The 19,958-nt window shown below is 53.5% G+C and overlaps 1 long non-coding RNA gene across 1 annotated transcript; it reads left to right on the forward strand.

The window, feature by feature from the left end:
* Nucleotides 1-426: 426 nt before the first annotated feature.
* LOC119878148 lies at nt 427-18,748 on the forward strand. Its single transcript, XR_005386670.1, has 4 exons — nt 427-505; nt 2,789-2,865; nt 10,720-10,796; nt 18,670-18,748. It is a non-coding gene; the product is annotated as an uncharacterized LOC119878148 (long non-coding RNA).
* The last annotated feature ends 1,210 nt before the right edge of the window (nt 18,749-19,958 follow it).

Genomic DNA, 19,958 nt, shown 5'->3' on the forward strand with positions numbered 1-19,958 from the left:
TTGCTTGGGTAGTAAGGACATTTTGAAAATATTAATTCCTCTGATCCATAAGCAGGGCCTATCATTCCATTTGTTTTGTTTTCAGTTTCATTCATCAGTGTTTTATTGTTTTCAGAGTATAGGTTTTTTACCTCCTTGGTTAAATGCATTCTTAGCCTCGGCCCCGGCGCCCCGACTAGACTAGCGGGGGGAGGCAGAGGCGGTCTCGGTCCCCTGTAGGCTCCGCGGAGGGCGGGCCTCTGTGTGGCAGGTCTGCGGGGGGCGTGGCGGGGGCGGGGCGGGAGCTTGCCCAGGCGCCTGAGCCCGAGCGTGACCTGAAGGGGGCCGGGACGTGGCCGCAGGAGGAGCTGTGCGCAGATGCGGCGACCTGGGCACGGCAGGAGGTTGCGCGGCCGCGCCCCCAGTCCAGGCCCGCGGTTCCCCGCGGTTCCCCGCGGTTCCCCGTGGTTCCCCGTGCTCCGGGCTCGCGGCAGCGGCTCTGCAGGCCTCGGCCCCCGGCGCGCAGGTCAGCGTGGGCCCCGGGAGGCGTGACGGGCCCCGGGGTGGCTGTGCGAGAGGCATCTGGCCCTCGCTGGTGGCGCGGCGGGTGCCTGGGAGGGACCGGAGGGGGACAGTGAGTCTTGGGGGCCGCATGGAGGCGCCCCCGTGGCGAGCCCGGCGGACACCCTTTGGGCCGCCAGGGTGCCGGGCAGAGGGCTGCGCGGGGGAGGAGTGGTGGCACCTGTTCTCGGAGGGGGGGCGGCGGGGCCTCCTACGTGTCAGGTCAGGTCTCACAGGAGCGGCTCAGGGAGGGTGTGGGGCCCCTCCACCGGGGCTCGGGGAGGTGCCGCCGAACCCATCCGCGGCTGCTCAGAGGGGTTAGGATGCAGGCACCTTGCGATGTCAGGGCAGGGCCTTGGGGCGGTGGCTTGAGGGCCTGGGCTGCTGGGCCCCCCCAGGCCCCCCAAGGCCCTTGGCTGTTCCTCCTCCCCCCCACCCCCCTCCCCGCTCTCAGGTCCCTCCCTAAGCTCCCCAGCCTGGCCGGCAGCATGCCCCCTCCCCCTTGGTCCCTTTCAGGTGAATATGGCTACCTCTGAAATTGTTGAATTTTGAAATCGTTCCCCTTTCTGCACATCCTGTCCAGTATTTGTGGTTTCCTGTCTGGCACTGTTCCCCTTCTCACCGTGTAAGGTGGGGATTTCGTTGTGCTTTGACGTGTGTTTCCCTGATGGAAATAACAGTTGATGCGGCGCATATTTTCTCTATGGCTTGTCGGCCACGTCGACGTCTTGCTCTGTGCCATTTCGTTCGTGTCTTTTGCCATTTCCGGATTGGATGGTTGTTTCTCTGCTGTTGAGTTGAATGGGTTCCTTTAGAGATCGTGGATGCTGGCCCTTTATCTGACGGGTCATTTGCAACGTAGCTTCTCCCATTCTGGAGGTTTGTCTGTTGGTTTTGTTGAGTGTCTCTTTGGCGGTGCGGAGCTTCTCATCCGATGAAGTCCCAATAGTTCATCTTTGCTTTTGTTTTCTGGCCTTCACGGGTGTATCTTGCAAGAAGTTACTGTGGCCAAGTTCGGGAAGGACGTTGCCTGTGTTCTCCCCTAGGGTTTTGAGGGAATCTCATCTCACATTTACATCTTTCATCCATTTTGAGTTTTATCTCTGTGTATGGTGTGAGAGAATGGTCCAGTTTCATTCTTTTGCATGTGGCTGTCCCAACGTTCCCAGCAGCCTTTAGTGAGGAGGCTGTCTTTTTTCCAGTGGATGGTCTCTCCTGCTTGGTCGAATATATGGGTCCTGACCGTAGAGTTGAGGGTCCACTTCTGGATTTCTCTCTTCTGTCCCCATTGATCCGTGTGTCTGTTTTTTCTGCTAGTAGCACACTGTCTTGATGAGCACAGCTTTGTAGCAAAACCTGAAGTCCGGCGTTTGTGATGCCGCCAGCTGTGGTTTTCTTTTCTAATATTGCCCTGGGCATTCGGGTCTTGTCTGATTCCACACTAATCTTCAGATGATTTGTGGCAACTCTCTGAGGGAGCCTTTGGTATTTTTGATGATAGGGATTGCAATCAATGTGTAAATTGCCCTGGGTCAGTCACGTTGACATTTTCCCAATATATGAATTCTTCCAATCCAGGAGCATGGGATAGTTTTCCATCTCTTAGTGTCCTCCTCAATTTCTTTCAGATGTGGTCCGTGGTTTTTCGGGTAGAGATCCTTTACCTCTTTGGTTAGGTGTATTCCTGGGTATCTCATGCTTTTGGGTGCAGTTGTCCACTGGAACCGACTCCTTAATTTCTCTTTCTTCAGAGTCATCGTTGGCGTATAGAGAGGTGACTGATTTCTTGGCATAGATTTAGGATCCTGCCACGCTGCCGAATTTGCTGTATGAGTTCTACGATCTTGGGGTGGAGTCTTTTGGGTTTTCCGGGTACAGTACCATGCATGCCATCGGTGAAGAGGGCAAGTTTGACTACTTCTTTGCCAATGTGAATGCCTTTTATTTTTTCTGTCGCTTGATTGCTGAGGCCGAGATGTCTAGTAGTATGTTGAGAAGACGTGGTGAGGGTGGACATCCCTGTCTCTCGTTCCTGATGTTCGAAGAAAGGCTCCCAGTGTTTCCACATTGTGGATGATAATTTGCCACGGGCTTTTCGTAGATGGATTTGAAGATGCTGAGGGACGTTCCCTCTATCCCTGTACTCTGAAGGATCTGTACTCTTGGATCTGCATGGATGCCGTATTTTGTCAAATGCTTCCTCTGCGTCTCTTGAGAGGATCATCTGGTTCTGTTTTCTCTCTTGCAGATCTGATGAAGCCCATCGAGTGTTCTCCGAGTGCTGAAGCAGCCTTGCACCCTGGCGATTAACCCCACTGGGTCGTGGTGAGTAACTTCTTAATCATGTCCCGTCGGATCCTGTTGGCTCATATCTTGTGGAGAAGGTGTGCGTCCGCCTTAATCAGGGACATCGGTCCAGCATTGTCCCCTTTTGGGGTCTTGGGTTTTGGAGTTAAGGTGATGGCTGGCCTCCAAGAACGAGCTTGGAAGTATTCCATCTCTTTCTATCTTTCGGAGCAGCTTTAGTAGCATAGGTAGTCTTCTTCTTGAAGCGCTGGATAGAATTCCCCTGGGAAGCCATCTGGCCCTGGACTTTTGTGTCTTGGGAGGTTTGTGTGTTTGTTTATAGGTTTTCTTTCTTATGGAGGTCATTTGCCAACATCGAGTGTAACTCCCCCAGTGTTCATCGCATCAAGTGCCCCCCTCTGTGCCCGTCACCCAGTCAACCCCGCCCCCCGCGTTCCTCCCTTTCTTCCACCCCTTGTTCATTTCCCAGGGTTAGGAGTCTCTCCTGTTCTGTCTCCTTTTCTGCCATCTCCCACTCATTTTTTTCTTCTTTCTCCTCTGTTCCCTTTCACTATTTTTTTTCATACTCCCCAAAAGACGAGACCATAGAATGTTTGTCCTTCGCCGACTGCCTTCTTTTTCTTTGACTCAGCCATAATACCCTCTGGTTCCATCCACATCGAAGCAAATGGTGGGTGTTTGTCGTTTCTGATGGCTGAGTAATCTTCCATCGTGTACAGAGACCACTCGCCCTCCTTATCCATTCATCTTTCGATGGGCACCGAGGCTCCTTCCGCAGTGTGGCTATCGTGGGCATTGCAACTCGAAACCTCAGGGTGCACGTGTCCCGGTGTTTCCCCGCATCTGTATCTTTGGGGTACATCTCCACCAGTGCACCCCCATGCTGGAATCGCAGGGCAGATCCGTTGTTACCTCTCTGAGGCACCTGCACACGGTTTTCCCAGGCGTGGCTGCATCAGGTCACATTCCCACCAGCAGTGCAAGAGGGTTCCCTTTCGCCACATCCTCCGCCGACCTTCGCTGTTTCCTATCTTGTTAACGTTCACCGCAGTCGCTGGTGTGTCAGGTGGGATCTCGTGGTGCTTTTGACCCATATCTCCCTGACGGCCAGTGATGCGGAGCATTGTCTCACGTGCTTGTCGGCCATGCCTAGTCTTCCTCTGTGACATTTCCATTCATGTCTCTGCCCGTCTTCCGGATTGGATCGTTGGTCTCTTTGCTGTGGAGTTGCAGAAGTTCTTCAGAGATCTTGGATGCTGGCCCTTTACCTGACAGGGTCATTTGCACATGTCTTCTCCCACTCTGTGGGTTGGCTTTGAGTTTTGTCGGGTGTTTCTTTTGCTGTGTGGAACCTGCTCATCTTGGTGAAGTCCCAGCAATCCTTTTCTTCGCTCTTGTTTCTCTGGCCTTCGTGGCTGATGTCATTTCTACGAAGTTGCTGTGGCCCAGTTCAAGAAGGGTGTTGTTGCCTTTGTCCTGCCCTAGGATTTTGATGGACTCTTGTCTTGCAAAATTGAGATCCTTCGTCCATTTTGAGTTTATCCTTGTGTATGGTGTGAGAGGAATGGTCCAGTTTCATTCTTCTGCGTGTGGCTGTCCAGTGTTCCCAGCAGCATTTATTGAAGAGACTGTCTTTCTTTTTCCCCGTGCATGGTCTTTCCTGCCTGGCTGAATATTAGTTGCCCATAGAGTTGAGGGTCCACCTCTGGATGCTCTCTTCTGTTCCATTGATCGGCGTGTCTGTTTTTGTGCCAGTATCCCACTGTCTTACCCGTCACAGCTTCGTGGCACAACGTGAAATCCGGCATTGTGCTGCCCCCGCAGTGGTTTTCTTGGCGACTCTTCCCGTGGCCGTTCGGGGTCTTTTCGCATTCCACACCAGCCTTCAGAGGACTTGCTCCAGCTCTCTGAAGAGAGTCCGTGCTATTTCTGACAGGGATTGCATTAGTTGTGTATATTGCCCTGGGTCACGTTGACATTTTCCCCAATATCAATTCTTCCAACCCCAGGAGCGTGGAACCCTTTTCCATCTCTTTGTGTCTTCCTCAGTTTCTTTCTGACGTGTTCCACAGTGTTTTCAGGAAGCCACCCGGCCCTAGACTTTTGTGTCCTGGGAGGTCTTTGATGATGACTGCTTTAATTTCCTCCCTGGATATTGACCTGTTGGGGTTTTCTGTGTCTTCCTGTTCCGTTTTTGGTAGTTTGTGGTTTTCCGGAAATGCGTTCGTTTCTTCTCGATTGCCCAATTTATTGGCGTATAGCTGCTCAGGATGAGTTTTTCAGATCGCTTGTATTTCCTACGTGGTGGTGGTGATCTCTCCTTTCTCATTCGTGTTTTTGTTAATTGGAGTCTTTTCTCTCTTCTTTTAATAAGGCTGGCTTCATGGTTTTTCTCTCTCTTATTGGTTCTTTCAGAGGTCCACCACCTGGTTTTGTGGATGTGTTTCCTCAGTTCTTCTGCTCTCTATTTCATTGAGTTCTGCTCGAATTTTTATTAACCGTCGTCGTCTGCTGGGTGAAGGTTTCATTTGCTGGTCCTTCTCCAGCTCCTTTAGGTGCTAGGTTAGTTTTCGTATTTGAGTTCTTTCCAGTGTTTGGATTGATGCTTGTATTGCGATGTCTTTCCCCTATTTGGGACCGCTTTTGCTGTATCCCAGAGATTCTGAACGGTTGGTTGTATCTTCGTTCTCATTGGTTTCCGTGAATTTTCTTAATTCTTCTCTGATGTCCTGGTTGACCCTTTCACCTTTTAGCAGGATGGTCCTTAACCTGCACGTGTTTGAAATCCTTGCAAACTTCTTGTGGTTGAGCTCTAGTTTCAGAGCATTATGGGCTGAAAATATGCAGGGGACGATCCCAAAGTTTTGGTATCGATTATGACCTGATTTGTGACCCAGTATGTGGTCTCTTCTGGACACAGTTCCACGTGCAATTGAGAAGAATGTGAATTCAGTTGCATTTGCATGTAAAGTTCTGTAAATATCTGTGAGATCCACCTGGTCCACTGTATCCTTTAGTGCTCTTGTTTCTTTGGAGATGCTGTGCCTGGAAGACCTGTCAATTGCAGAAAGCGCCGTATTCGAGTCTCCAAGTAAAAGGGTATTATTATCTAAGTATGTCTTAACTTTGCTTAGCGATTGATTGATATCCGTGGCAACTCCCACATTCAGGGCATAGATACCCACGATCGTTAGTTAGGTCGTCTTGTTGGATAGATCCCTTACGTACGATCTAGTCTAGTGATTGTGTGAGGTTTCCCACATAGAGTGTCATGTCCTCTGTGAAGAGTGAGAGTTTGACTTCTTTGCCGATCCGGATGCCTTTTTTTTCTGTTTCGGAATGTCGCTGGGAAAGCGAGGACCACTACTATTCTGCCGAACGAGAGTGTTGAGGGTGGACACCCTGTCGTGTTCCTGACCTTAAGGGAAAAGCTCCAGGTTTTTCCCAATGAAGAGCACGTTCCCTCTCAGGGTCGTTTGTACATGGGTTTTATGATAATTGAGGTTTTTTTTCCCAGTATGCGTACCCAGCAGAAGGTTTTCATCATGAAAGGATGGTCTATTTGGTCAAATGCTTTTTCTGCATCTATTGAGAGAATCCTACGGTTCTCATCCTTTGTTTCATTAACGTGGAGAGGGAAGGAGAGACAGAACTGGAGGGATGGACAGACACAGGGAGGGGGACACAGACAGGGAGGGAGAGATAGGGATGGGGAGGGAGAGACAGAGAGATGGTGAGGGAGAGACCGAGACAAGGAGGAAGAATGAGGAAGGGAGGGAGAGAGCCAGACATGGAAGGAGAGTCAGAGAGACAGGGAGGGAGAGACAGAGACAGAGAGACACCGAGAGCCCGGGAGGGATACACTGAGAGACAGGGAGGAAGAGTCAGAGAGAAAGGGAGGGAGACTGAGACACAGAGAGGGGAACACAGAGACAGGATGGAGAGAACGAGACGGAGTGAGAGACTGGGAGACACGAAGGGAGACACACAGAGACTGGCAGAGAGACAGAGACGCAAAGAGAGACAGAGACACAGGAAGGGAGAGTCGGCGAGACAGGGAGCGAGAGTCAGAGAGAGGGCGGGAGAGGAGACGGGGTGGGGGGCAGGGCGGGGACAGACTGAGATGGGGCAGCGGGGAGAGACAGACACAGACACAGGGAAGAGAGTCAGAGAGACAGGGATGGAGAGACAGAGACAGCGAGGGAGATACAGAAAGACAGGCAGGGAGAGGCAGGGAAACAGGTAGGGAGACACCGAGAGCCTGGGAGGGAGAGACCGAGACACAGAGAGAAGGAGGGTGAGATCTAGACACCGTTGGAGAGACAGAGAGGGAGGGAGACCGAGACACAGGGAGGGACAGACCCAGAGACAGGGAGGGAGAGACCGAGAGACAGGCGGGGGGAGACAGAGAGACAGGGAGTGAGAGCCAGAGCCATGGAGGGAGACCGAGATACAGTGAGGGAGAGGCCGAGAGACAGGATGAGAGAGAGACAGGGATGGAGACACACAGACAGGGAGGGACAGATGGAGACGGGTGGCGAGAGACAGGGATGGAGAGACCGAGGCAGGGAAGGAGAGACAGAAGTGGAGGGATGGACAGAGACAGGGAGGGAGAGATAGATAGAGGTGGGCAGGGAGACGGAGAGAAAGCGAGGGGGAGACCGAGAGACAGGGAGGGAGAGAGAGATGGAGACAGGGAGGAGTGACTGAGACGACGGGGGTGAGAGATCGAGATGGGGGAGAGACACAGGACAGGGAAGGAAGGATCCAGAGACAGGGAGGGACAGACAGACCAAGAGACAGAGAGGGAGAGATGAGACAGAGGGGAGAGACCAAGGTGCAGGGAGGGAGACCGAGAGACAGGAGGGGAGAGTCAGAGACAGGGAGGGAGGAGACAGCGAGACAGAGACAGGATGGAGAGAATGAGACAGGGAGGGAGACAAGTGAGAGTCCGAGAGACAAGAAGGTAGGCACAGAGACAGGGAGAGAGAGACAGCGAGGGACAGGCCATGATAGGCAGTAAGAGAAGAAAGACTGGGAGGGACACAGAGACTGGGAGGGCGAGGGAGAGAGAGAGAGATGGGGGTGGGGGCAGAGGCAGAGAGACTGGGAGGGAGACAGGGCCAGACCGGGACGGAGAGCGAGGGAGACAGTGAGGGAGAGACAGAGACCGGGACGGAGGGACAGGGATGGAGACACAGAGCCAGAGAGAGGCTCCGTGCCTCCGTGAGCAGGTGTCCCTCGGGACTGAGCCGGGGCGCAAGGCCTCGGCCCCGGCGCCCCGACTAGACTAGCGGGGGGAGGCAGAGGCGGTCTCGGGTCCCCTGTAGGCTCCGCGGAGGGCGGGCCTCTGTGTGGCAGGTCTGCGGGGGGCGTGGCGGGGGCGGGGCGGGAGCTTGCCCAGGCGCCTGAGCCCGAGCGTGACCTGAAGGGGGACGGGGCGTGGCCGCAGGAGGAGCTGTGCGCAGATGCGGCCACCTGGGCACGGCAGGAGGTTGCGCGGCCGCGCCCCCAGTCCAGGCCCGCGGTTCCCCGCGGTTCCCCGCGCTCCGGGCTCGCGGCAGCGGCTCTGCAGGCCTCAGCCCCCGGCGCGCAGGTCAGCGTGGGCCCCGGGAGGCGTGACGGGCCCCGGGGTGGCTGTGCGAGAGGCATCTGGCCCTCGCTGGTGGCGCGGCGGGTGCCTGGGAGGGACCGGAGGGGGACAGTGAGTCTTGGGGGCCGCATGGATGCGCCCCCGTGGCGAGCCCGGCGGACACCCTTTGGGCCGCCAGGGTGCCGGGCAGAGGGCTGCGCGGGGGAGGAGTGGTGGCACCTGTTCTCGGAGGGGGGCGGTGGTGGGGCCTCCTACGTGTCAGGTCAGGTCTCACAGGAGCGGCTCAGGGAGGGTGTAGGGCCCCTCCACCGGGGCTCGGGGAGGTGCCGCCGAACCCATCCGCGGCTGCTCAGAGGGGTTAGGATGCAGGCACCTTGCGATGTCAGGGCAGGGCCTTGGGGCGGTGGCTTGAGGGCCTGGGCTGCTGGGCCCCCCCAGGCCCCCCAAGGCCCTTGGCTGTTCCTCCTCCCCCCACCCCCTCCCCGCTCTCAGGTCCCTCCCTAAGCTCCCCAGCCTGGCCGGCAGCATGCCCCCCTCCCCCTTGGTCCCTTTCAGGTGAATATGGCTACCTCTGAAATTGTTGAATTTTGAAATCGTTCCCCTTTCTGCACATCCTGTCCAGTATTTGTGGTTTCCTGTCTGGCCAATGTTCCCCATTCTCACCGGTGTAAGGTGGGATTTCGTTGTGCTTTTGACGTGTGTTTCCCTGATGGAAATAACAGTGATGCGGCGCATTTTCTCATGGGCTTGTCGGCCACGTCGACGTCTTGCTCTGTGCCATTTCGGTTCGTGTCTTTTGCCCATTTCCGGATTGGATGGTTGGTTTCTCTGCTGTTGAGTTGAATGGGTTCTTTAGAGATCGTGGATGCTGGCCCTTTATCTGACGGGTCATTTGCACGTAGCTTCTCCCATTCTGGAGGTTGTCTGTTGGTTTTGTTGAGTGTCTCTTTGGCTGTGCGGAAGCTTCTCATCCCGATGAAGTCCCAATAGTTCATCTTTGCTTTTGTTTTCTGGCCTTCACGGGTGTATCTTGCAAGAAGTTACTGTGGCCAAGTTCGGGAAGGACGTTGCCTGTGTTCTCCCCTAGGGTTTTGAGGGAATCTCATCTCACATTTACATCTTTCATCCATTTTGAGTTTTATCTCTGTGTATGGTGTGAGAGAATGGTCCAGTTTCATTCTTTTGCATGTGGCTGTCCAACGTTCCCAGCAGCCTTTAGTGAGGAGGCTGTCTTTTTTCCAGTGGATGGTCTCTCCTGCTTGGTCGAATATATGGTCCTGACCGTAGAGTTGAGGGTCCACTTCTGGATTTCTCTCTTCTGTCCCATTGATCCGTGTGTCTGTTTTTCTGCTAGTAGCACACTGTCTTGATGAGCACAGCCTTGTAGCACAACCTGAAGTCCGGCGTTGTGATGCCGCCAGCTGTGGTTTTCTTTTCTAATATTGCCCTGGGCATTCGGGGTCTTGTCTGATTCCACACTAATCTTCAGATGATTTGTGGCAACTCTCTGAAGGGAGCCTTTGGTATTTTTGATGATAGGGATTGCAATCAATGTGTAAATTGCCCTGGGTCAGTCACGTTGACATTTTCCCAATATATGAATTCTTCCAATCCAGGAGCATGGGATAGTTTTCCATCTCTTAGTGTCCTCCTCAATTTCTTTCAGATGTGTTCCGTGGTTTTTCGGGTAGAGATCCTTTACCTCTTTGGTTAGGTGTATTCCTGGGTATCTCATGCTTTTGGGTGCAGTTGTCACTGGAACCGACTCCTTAATTTCTCTTTCTTCAGAGTCATCGTTGGCGTATAGAGAGGTGACTGATTTCTTGGCATAGATTTAGGATCCTGCCACGCTGCCGAATTTGCTGTATGAGTTCTACGATCTTGGGGTGGAGTCTTTTGGGTTTTCCGGGTACAGTACCATGCATGCCATCGGTGAAGAGGGCAAGTTTGACTACTTCTTTGCCAATGTGAATGCCTTTTATTTTTTCTGTCGCTTGATTGCTGAGGCCGAGATGTCTAGTAGTATGTTGAGAAGACGTGGTGAGGGTGGACATCCCTGTCTCTCGTTCCTGATGTTCGAAGAAAGGCTCCCAGTGTTTCCACATTGTGGATGATAATTTGCCACGGGCTTTTCGTAGATGGATTTGAAGATGCTGAGGGACGTTCCCTCTATCCCTATACTCTGAAGGGTTTGGATCTGCCATGGATGCCGTATTTTGTCAAATGCTTCCTCTGCGTCTCTTGAGAGGATCATCTGGTTCTTGTTTTCTCTCTTGCAGATCTGATGAAGCCCATCGAGTGTTCTCCGAGTGCTGAAGCAGCCTTGCACCCTGGCGATTAACCCCACTGGGTCGTGGTGAGTAACTTCTTAATCATGTCCCGTCGGATCCTGTTGGCTCATATCTTGTGGAGAAGGTGTGCGTCCGCCTTAATCAGGGACATCGGTCCAGCATTGTCCCCTTTTGGGGTCTTGGGTTTTGGAGTTAAGGTGATGCTGGCCTCCAAGAACGAGCTTGGAAGTATTCCATCTCTTTCTATCTTTCGGAGCAGCTTTAGTAGCATAGGTAGTCTTTCTTCTTGAAGCGCTGGATAGAATTCCCCTGGGAAGCCATCTGGCCCTGGACTTTTGTGTCTTGGGAGGTTTGTGTGTTTGTTTATAGGTTTCTTTCTTATTGGAGGTCATTTTGCCAACATCGAGTGTAACTCCCCCAGTGTTCATCGCATCAAGTGCCCCCCTCTGTGCCCGTCACCCAGTCAACCCCGCCCCCCGCGTTCCTCCCTTTCTTCCACCCCTTGTTCATTTCCCAGGGTTAGGAGTCTCTCCTGTTCTGTCTCCTTTTCTGCCATCTCCCACTCATTTTTTTCTTCTTTCTCCTCTGTTCCCTTTCACTATTTTTTTCATACTCCCCAAAAGAACGAGACCATAGAATGTTTGTCCTTCGCCGACTGCCTTCTTTTTCTTTGACTCAGCCATAATACCCTCTGGTTCCATCCACATCGAAGCAAATGGTGGGTGTTTGTCGTTTCTGATGGCTGAGTAATCTTCCATCGTGTACAGAGACCACTCGCCCTCCTTATCCATTCATCTTTCGATGGGCACCGAGGCTCCTTCCGCAGTGTGGCTATCGTGGGCATTGCAACTCGAAACCTCAGGGTGCACGTGTCCCGGTGTTTCCCCGCATCTGTATCTTTGGGGTACATCTCCACCAGTGCACCCCCATGCTGGATCGCAGGGCAGATCCGTTGTTACCTCTCTGAGGCACCTGCACACGGTTTTCCAGGCGTGGCTGCATCAGGTCACATTCCCACCAGCAGTGCAAGAGGGTTCCCTTTTCGCCACATCCTCGCCGACCTTCGCTGCTTCCTATCTTGTTAACGTTCACCGCAGTCACTGGTGTGTCAGGTGGGATCTCGTGGTGCTTTTGACCCATATCTCCCTGACGGCCAGTGATGCGGAGCATTGTCTCACGTGCTTGTCGGCCATGCCTAGTCTTCCTCTGTGACATTTCCATTCATGTCTCTTGCCCGTCGTCCGGATTGGATCGTTGGTCTCTTTGCTGTGGAGTTGCAGAAGTTCTTCAGAGATCTTGGATGCTGGCCCTTTACCTGACAGGGTCATTTGCACATGTCTTCTCCCACTCTGTGGGTTGGCTTTGAGTTTTGTCGGGTGTTTCTTTTGCTGTGTGGAACCTGCTCATCTTGGTGAAGTCCCAGCAATCCTTTTCTTCGCTCTTGTTTCTCTGGCCTTCGTGGCTGATGTCATTTCTACGAAGTTGCTGTGGCCCAGTTCAAGAAGGGTGTTGTTGCCTTTGTCCTGCCCTAGGATTTTGATGGACTCTTGTCTTGCAAAATTGAGATCCTTCATCCATTTTGAGTTTATCCTTGTGTATGGTGTGAGAGGAATGGTCCAGTTTCATTCTTCTGCGTGTGGCTGTCCAGTGTTCCCAGCAGCATTTATTGAAGAGACTGTCTTTTCTTTTTCCCCGAGCATGGTCTTTCCTGCCTGGCTGAATATTAGTTGCCCATAGAGTTGAGGGTCCACCTCTGGATGCTCTCTTCTGTTCCATTGATCGGCGTGTCTGTTTTTGTGCCAGTATCCCACTGTCTTGCCCGTCACAGCTTCGTGGCACAACGTGAAATCCGGCATTGTGCTGCCCCCGCAGTGGTTTTCTTGGCGACTCTTCCCGTGGCCGTTCGGGGTCTTTTCGCATTCCACACCAGCCTTCAGAGGACTTGCTCCAGCTCTCTGAAGAGAGTCCGTGCTATTTCTGACAGGGATTGCATTAGTTGTGTATATTGCCCTGGGTCACGTTGACATTTTCCCCAATATCAATTCTTCCAACCCAGGAGCGTGGAACCCTTTTCCATCTCTTTGTGTCTTCCTCAGTTTCTTTCCGACGTGTTCCACAGTGTTTCAGGAAGCCACCCGGCCCTAGACTTTTGTGTCCTGGGAGGTCTTTGATGATGACTGCTTTAATTTCCTCCCTGGATATTGACCTGTTGGGGTTTTCTGTGTCTTCCTGTTCCGTTTTTGGTAGTTTGTGGTTTTCCGGAAATGCGTTCGTTTCTTCTCGATTGCCCAATTTATTGGCGTATAGCTGCTCAGGATGAGTTTTTCAGATCGCTTGTATTTCCTACGTGGTGGTGGTGATCTCTCCTTTCTCATTCGTGTTTTTGTTAATTGGAGTCTTTTCTCTCTTCTTTTAATAAGGCTGGCTTCATGGTTTTTCTCTCTCTTATTGGTTCTTTCAGAGGTCCACCACCTGGTTTTGTGGATGTGTTTCCTCAGTTCTTCTGCTCTCTATTTCATTGAGTTCTGCTCGAATTTTTATTAACCGTCGTCTTCTGCTGGGTGAAGGTTTCATTTGCTGGTCCTTCTCCAGCTCCTTTAGGTGCCAGGTTAGTTTTCGTATTTGAGTTCTTTCCAGTGTTTGGATTGATGCTTGTATTGCGATGTATTTCCCCTATTTGGGACCGCTTTTGCTGTATCCCAGAGATTCTGAACGGTTGGTTGTATCTTCGTTCTCATTGGTTTCCGTGAATTTTCTTAATTCTTCTCTGATGTCCTGGTTGACCCTTTCACCTTTTAGCAGGATGGTCCTTAACCTGCACGTGTTTGAAATCCTTGCAAACTTCTTGTGGTTGAGCTCTAGTTTCAGAGCATTATGGGCTGAAAATATGCAGGGGACGATCCCAAAGTTTTGGTATCGATTATGACCTGATTTGTGACCCAGTATGTGGTCTCTTCTGGACACAGTTCCACGTGCAATTGAGAAGAATGTGAATTCAGTTGCATTTGCATGTAAAGTTCTGTAAATATCTGTGAGATCCACCTGGTCCACTGTATCCTTTAGTGCTCTTGTTTCTTTGGAGATGCTGTGCCTGGAATACCTGTCAATTGCAGAAAGCGCCGTATTCGAGTCTCCAAGTAAAAGGGTATTATTATCTAAGTATGTCTTAACTTTGCTTAGCGATTGATTGATATCCGTGGCAACTCCCACATTCAGGGCATAGATACCCACGATCGTTAGTTAGGTCGTCTTGTTGGATAGATCCCTTACGTACGATCTAGTCTAGTGATTGTGTGAGGTTTCCCACATAGAGTGTCATGTCCTCTGTGAAGAGTGAGAGTGTGACTTCTTTGCCGATCCGGATGCCTTTTTTTTCCTGTTTCGGAATGTCGCTGGGAAAGCGAGGACCACTACTATTCTGCCGAATGAGAGTGCTGAGGGTGGACACCCTGTCGTGTTCCTGACCTTAAGGGAAAAGCTCCAGGTTTTTCCCAATGAAGAGCACGTTCCCTCTCTGGGTCGTTTGTACATGGGTTTTATGATAATTGAGGTTTTTTTCCCAGTATGCGTACCCAGCAGAAGGTTTTCATCATGAAAGGATGGTCTATTTGGTCAAATGCTTTTTCTGCATCTATTGAGAGAATCCTACGGTTCTCATCCTTTGTTTCATTAACGTGGAGAGGGAAGGAGAGACAGAACTGGAGGGATGGACAGACACAGGGAGGGGGACACAGACAGGGAGGGAGAGATAGGGATGGGGAGGGAGAGACAGCGAGATGGTGAGGGAGAGACCGAGACAAGGAGGAAGAATGAGGAAGGGAGGGAGAGAGCCAGACATGGAAGGAGAGTCAGAGAGACAGGGAGGGAGAGACAGAGACAGAGAGACACTGAGAGCCCGGGAGGGATACACTGAGAGACAGGGAGGAAGAGTCAGAGAGAAAGGGAGGGAGACTGAGACACAGAGAGGGGAACACAGAGACAGGATGGAGAGAACGAGACGGAGTGAGAGACTGGGAGACACGAAGGGAGACACACAGAGACTGGCAGAGAGACAGAGACGCGAAGAGAGACAGAGACACAGGAAGGGAGAGTCGGCGAGACAGGGAGCGAGAGTCAGAGAGAGGGCGGGAGAGGAGACGGGGTGGGGGGGCAGGGCGGGGACAGACTGAGATGGGGCAGCGGGGAGAGACAGACACAGACACAGGGAAGGAGAGTCAGAGAGACAGGGATGGAGAGACAGAGACAGCGAGGGAGATACAGAAAGACAGGCAGGGAGAGTCAGGGAAACAGGTAGGGAGACACCGAGAGCCTGGGAGGGAGAGACCGAGACACAGAGAGAAGGAGGGTGAGATCTAGACACCGTGGGAGAGACAGAGAGGGAGGGAGACCGAGACACAGGGAGGGACAGACCCAGAGACAGGGAGGGAGAGACCGAGAGACAGGCAGGGGGAGACAGAGAGACAGGCAGGGGGAGACAGAGAGACAGGGAGTGAGAGCCAGAGCCAGGGAGGGAGACCGAGATACAGTGAGGGAGAGGCCGAGAGACAGGATGAGAGAGAGACAGGGATGGAGACACACAGACAGGGAGGGACAGATGGAGACGGGTGGCGAGAGACAGGGATGGAGAGACCGAGGCAGGGAAGGAGAGACAGAAGTGGAGGGATGGACAGAGACAGGGAGGGAGAGATAGATAGAGGTGGGCAGGGAGATGGAGAGAAAGCGAGGGGGAGACCGAGAGACAGGGAGGGAGAGAGAGATGGAGACAGGGAGGAGTGACTGAGACGACGGGGGTGAGAGATCGAGATGGGGGAGAGACACAGGACAGGGAAGGAAGGATCTAGAGACAGGGAGGGACAGACAGACCAAGAGACAGAGAGGGAGAGATGAGACAGAGGGGAGAGACCAAGGTGCAGGGAGGGAGACCGAGAGACAGGAGGGGAGAGTCAGAGACAGGGAGGGAGGAGACAGCGAGACAGAGACAGGATGGAGAGAATGAGAAAGGGAGGGAGACAAGTGAGAGTCCGAGAGACAAGAAGGTAGGCACTGAGACAGGGAGAGAGAGACAGCGAGGGACAGGCCATGATAGGCAGTAAGAGAAGAAAGACTGGGAGGGACACAGAGACAGGGAGGGCGAGGGAGAGAGAGAGAGATGGGGGTGGGGGCAGAGGCAGAGAGACTGGGAGGGAGACAGGGCCAGACCGGGAGGGAGAGCGAGGGAGACAGTGAGGGAGAGACAGAGACCGGGACGGAGGGACAGGGATGGAGACACAGAGCCAGAGAGAGGCTCCGTGCCTCCGTGAGCAGGTGTCCCTCGGGACTGAGCCGGGGCGCAAGGCCTCGGCCCCGGCGCCCCGACTAGACTAGCGGGGGGAGGCAGAGGCGGTCTCGGGTCCCCTGTAGGCTCCGCGGAGGGCGGGCCTCTGTGTGGCAGGTCTGCGGGGGGCGTGGCGGGGGCGGGGCGGGAGCTTGCCCAGGCGCCTGAGCCCGAGCGGGACCTGAAGGGGGCCGGGGCGTGGCCGCAGGAGGAGCTGTGCGCAGATGCGGCGACCTGGGCACGGCAGGAGGTTGCGCGGCCGCGCCCCCAGTCCAGGCCCGCGGTTCCCCGCGGTTCCCCGCGGTTCCCCGCGCTCCGGGCTCGCGGCAGCGGCTCTGCAGGCCTCGGCCCCCGGCGCGCAGGTCAGCGTGGGCCCCGGGAGGCGTGACGGGCCCCGGGGTGGCTGTGCGAGAGGCATCTGGCCCTCGCTGGTGGCGCGGCGGGTGCCTGGGAGGGACCGGAGGGGGACAGTGAGTCTTGGGGGCCGCATGGAGGCGCCCCCGTGGCGAGCCCGGCGGACACCCTTTGGGCCGCCAGGGTGCCGGGCAGAGGGCTGCGCGGGGGAGGAGTGGTGGCACCTGTTCTCGGAGGGGGGCGGCGGCGGGGCCTCCTACGTGTCAGGTCAGGTCTCACAGGAGCGGCTCAGGGAGGGTGTGGGGCCCCTCCACCGGGGCTCGGGGAGGTGCCGCCGAACCCATCCGCGGCTGCTCAGAGGGGTTAGGATGCAGGCACCTTGCGATGTCAGGGCAGGGCCTTGGGGCGGTGGCTTGAGGGCCTGGGCTGCTGGGCCCCCCCAGGCCCCCCAAGGCCCTTGGCTGTTCCTCCTCCCCCCACCCCCTCCCCGCTCTCAGGTCCCTCCCTAAGCTCCCCAGCCTGGCCGGCAGCATGCCCCCCTCCCCCTTGGTCCCTTTCAGGTGAATATGGCTACCTCTGAAATTGTTGAATTTTGAAATCGTTCCCCTTTCTGCACATCCTGTCCAGTATTGTGGTTTCCTGTCTGGCCAATGTTCCCCATTCTCACCGGTGTAAGGTGGGATTTCGTTGTGCTTTTGACGTGTGTTTCCCTGATGGAAATAACAGTGATGCGGCGCATTTTCTCATGGGCTTGTCGGCCACGTCGACGTCTTGCTCTGTGCCATTTCGGTTCGTGTCTTTTGCCCATTTCCGGATTGGATGGTTGGTTTCTCTGCTGTTGAGTTGAATGGGTTCTTTAGAGATCGTGGATGCTGGCCCTTTACCCGACGGGTCATTTGCACGTAGCTTCTCCCATTCTGGAGGTTGTCTGTTGGTTTTGTTGAGTGTCTCTTTGGCTGTGCGGAAGCTTCTCATCCCGATGAAGTCCCAATAGTTCATCTTTGCTTTTGTTTCTCTGGCCTTTGTGGGTGTATCTTGCATGAAGTTGCTGTGGCCAAGTTCGGGAAGGGTGTTGCCTGTGATCTCCCCTAGGGTTTTGATGGAATCTAATCTCACATTTACATCTTTCATCCATTTTGAGTTTATCTTTGTGTCTGGTGTGAGACAGTGGTCCAGGTTCACTCCTCTGCATGTGGCTGTCCAGCATTCCCAGTGGCATTTATGGAAGAGACTTGTCTTTTTTTCCAGTGGATGGTCTCTCCTGCTTGGTCGAATATGTGGTCTTGACCACTGAGTGGAGGGTCCACTTCTGGATTCCTCTTCTGTTCCATTGATGGATGTGTCTGTTTTTGTGCCTGTACCACACTGTCTTGGTGAGCACAGCTTTGCAGTGCAACCTGAAATCCGGCATTGTACTGCCCCCCGCTGTGGTTTTCTTGGCTACTCTTCCTGTGGCCATTCGGGGTCCTTTCTGATTCCACACAAATCTTCAGATGATCTGTTCCAGCTCTCTGAAGAGAGTCCATGGTATTTTGATAGGGATTGCATTGTGTAAATTGCCCTGGGTCACGTTGACGTTTTCCCAATATTCATTCTTCGGATCCATGAGCATGGAATAGTTTGCCATCTCTTTGTGTCTTCCTCAGTCTCTTTCAGACGTGTTCTGTCATTTTTCGGATAGAGATCCTTGACCTCTTTGGTTAGGTTTATTCCTAGGTAGCGCATGCTTTCGGGTGCCATCCCAAATGGGGTTGACTCCTTAATTTCTCTTTCTTCAGTCTCATCGTTAGCGTGTAGAAAGGCCACTGGTTTCTGGGCATTGATTTCGTACCCTGTCACACTGCCGAATTTGCTGTATGAGTTCTAGCAGTCTTGGGGTCGAGTCTTTTGGGTTTTCCAGGTGTATGGTATCATGTCATCTGTGAACAGGGAGAGTTTGACTTCTTCTAGGCCGATTTGAATGCCTTTTATTTCTTTTTGTTGCCTGATTGCTGAGGCTATGACGTCTAGTGTTATGTTGAATTGCAGTGATGAGAGTGGACATCCCTGTCTCGTTCCTGATCTTCTTCGGGGAAAGGCTCCCAGCATTTCCCCCTTGGGAATGATAATTTGCCGCGGGCTTTTCATAGATGGCTTTGAAGATGCTGAGGAATGTTCTCTCTATCCCTATACTCTGAAGCGTTTGGATCAGGAATGGATGCCGTATTTTGTCAAATGCTTTCTCTGCATCTATTGAGAGGATCATCTGGTTCTCGTTTTTTCTCTTGCAGATCTGATCAGTCACATGGAGTGTTTGACAAGTGTTGAACCAGCCTTGCATCCCGGGGATAAATGCTACCTGGTCACGGTGAGTAACTTCTCAATGTACCGTTGGATCCTATTGGGTCGTATATTGTTGAGAACGTTTGCATCCATGTTCATCGGAGACATTGGTCTATAACTCTCCTTTTTGGTCGGGTGGGGTCTTTGTCTGCTTTTGGACTTAAGGTGATGCTGGTCTCATAGAACGAGTTTGGAAGTATTCCATCTCCAGAAGCTTCAGCTGGCCTCACTGTAGTCTCTTTGGCAGGCTCTTGATTTGGTTCAGGATGTTGCTCAGTGGCAAAAGTCATTTGCTCCACTGAGGCAGGTGGCGGCTCCGGCATGTGCGGGAACCCGATAGCATGCACCTGGGCGTGCTCTTCCTCCAGGGTGGCCACGGGTACAGGTAGCTCTTGCATGTCGGAACAGTGAGTCAGAGGTGTTACCACCCACATGCATTGGTTTGGTCTGAGCAGCTGGCTTCTCGGCTCGAGCCATGACCAGCTCAATCACCTCTGGCCCTGAAGCTTTAGCAGGCCCCAAGGTAGGAGCTGGGGCCAGTTGTTGAGGTGGTTCAGGATATTGCACAGGGGTGGACACTATTTGCTCCACTGAGACGAGTGGTTGCTCCGGCATGTGGCAGACCCTGATAGCATGCGCTGGGACATGATCTACTGCGAGGGTGGCCAAGATTGCACGTGGGTCCTCCTTGTTGGGAGAGTGAATCAGAGATTTGACCACCTCATGCATTGGCTTCAACTCAGCAGCTGGTATCTCTACTCTGGCCAAGCACTCAGCACCGACAGCCCTGCCCAGCTCGATCACCTCAGGCCCAGAAGCTTCATCAGGCCCCACCTTCAGAGCTGGGGTGGGCTGCTGACATGATGTTGCTCAGGGGCCAAAGCTGGTTGCTGCACTGAGGCAGGTGATTCCTTTGGCATGGCATGCCGGGGACATTGATAGTGGGCACCTGGGGGAGCTCTTGTTGCAGGGTGGCCAAGTGTGTAGGTGGCTCCTCCAGGTCGGGACAGTGAATCAGAGGTGTGACTGCCTTGTAAATTGACTTGGCCTCAGCAGCTAGCTTCTCGGCTCGGGCCATGCACTCAGCACCAACTGCCATGCCCGGCTCAAACTGCTCAGGCCCATAAGTTTCAGCTTGCCCCAGTGTAGTAGCTCTGGCGGGCTCTTGATTTCGTTTAGGATGTTGCTCAGTGGCCGAAGTCGGTTGCTTCACTGAGGCAGGTGGCTGCTCTGTCAT

This window comes from Canis lupus, unplaced genomic scaffold, assembly GCF_011100685.1.
Source record: "Canis lupus familiaris isolate Mischka breed German Shepherd unplaced genomic scaffold, alternate assembly UU_Cfam_GSD_1.0 chrUn_S1012H1180, whole genome shotgun sequence".
Classification (NCBI taxonomy): domain Eukaryota; kingdom Metazoa; phylum Chordata; class Mammalia; order Carnivora; family Canidae; genus Canis; species Canis lupus.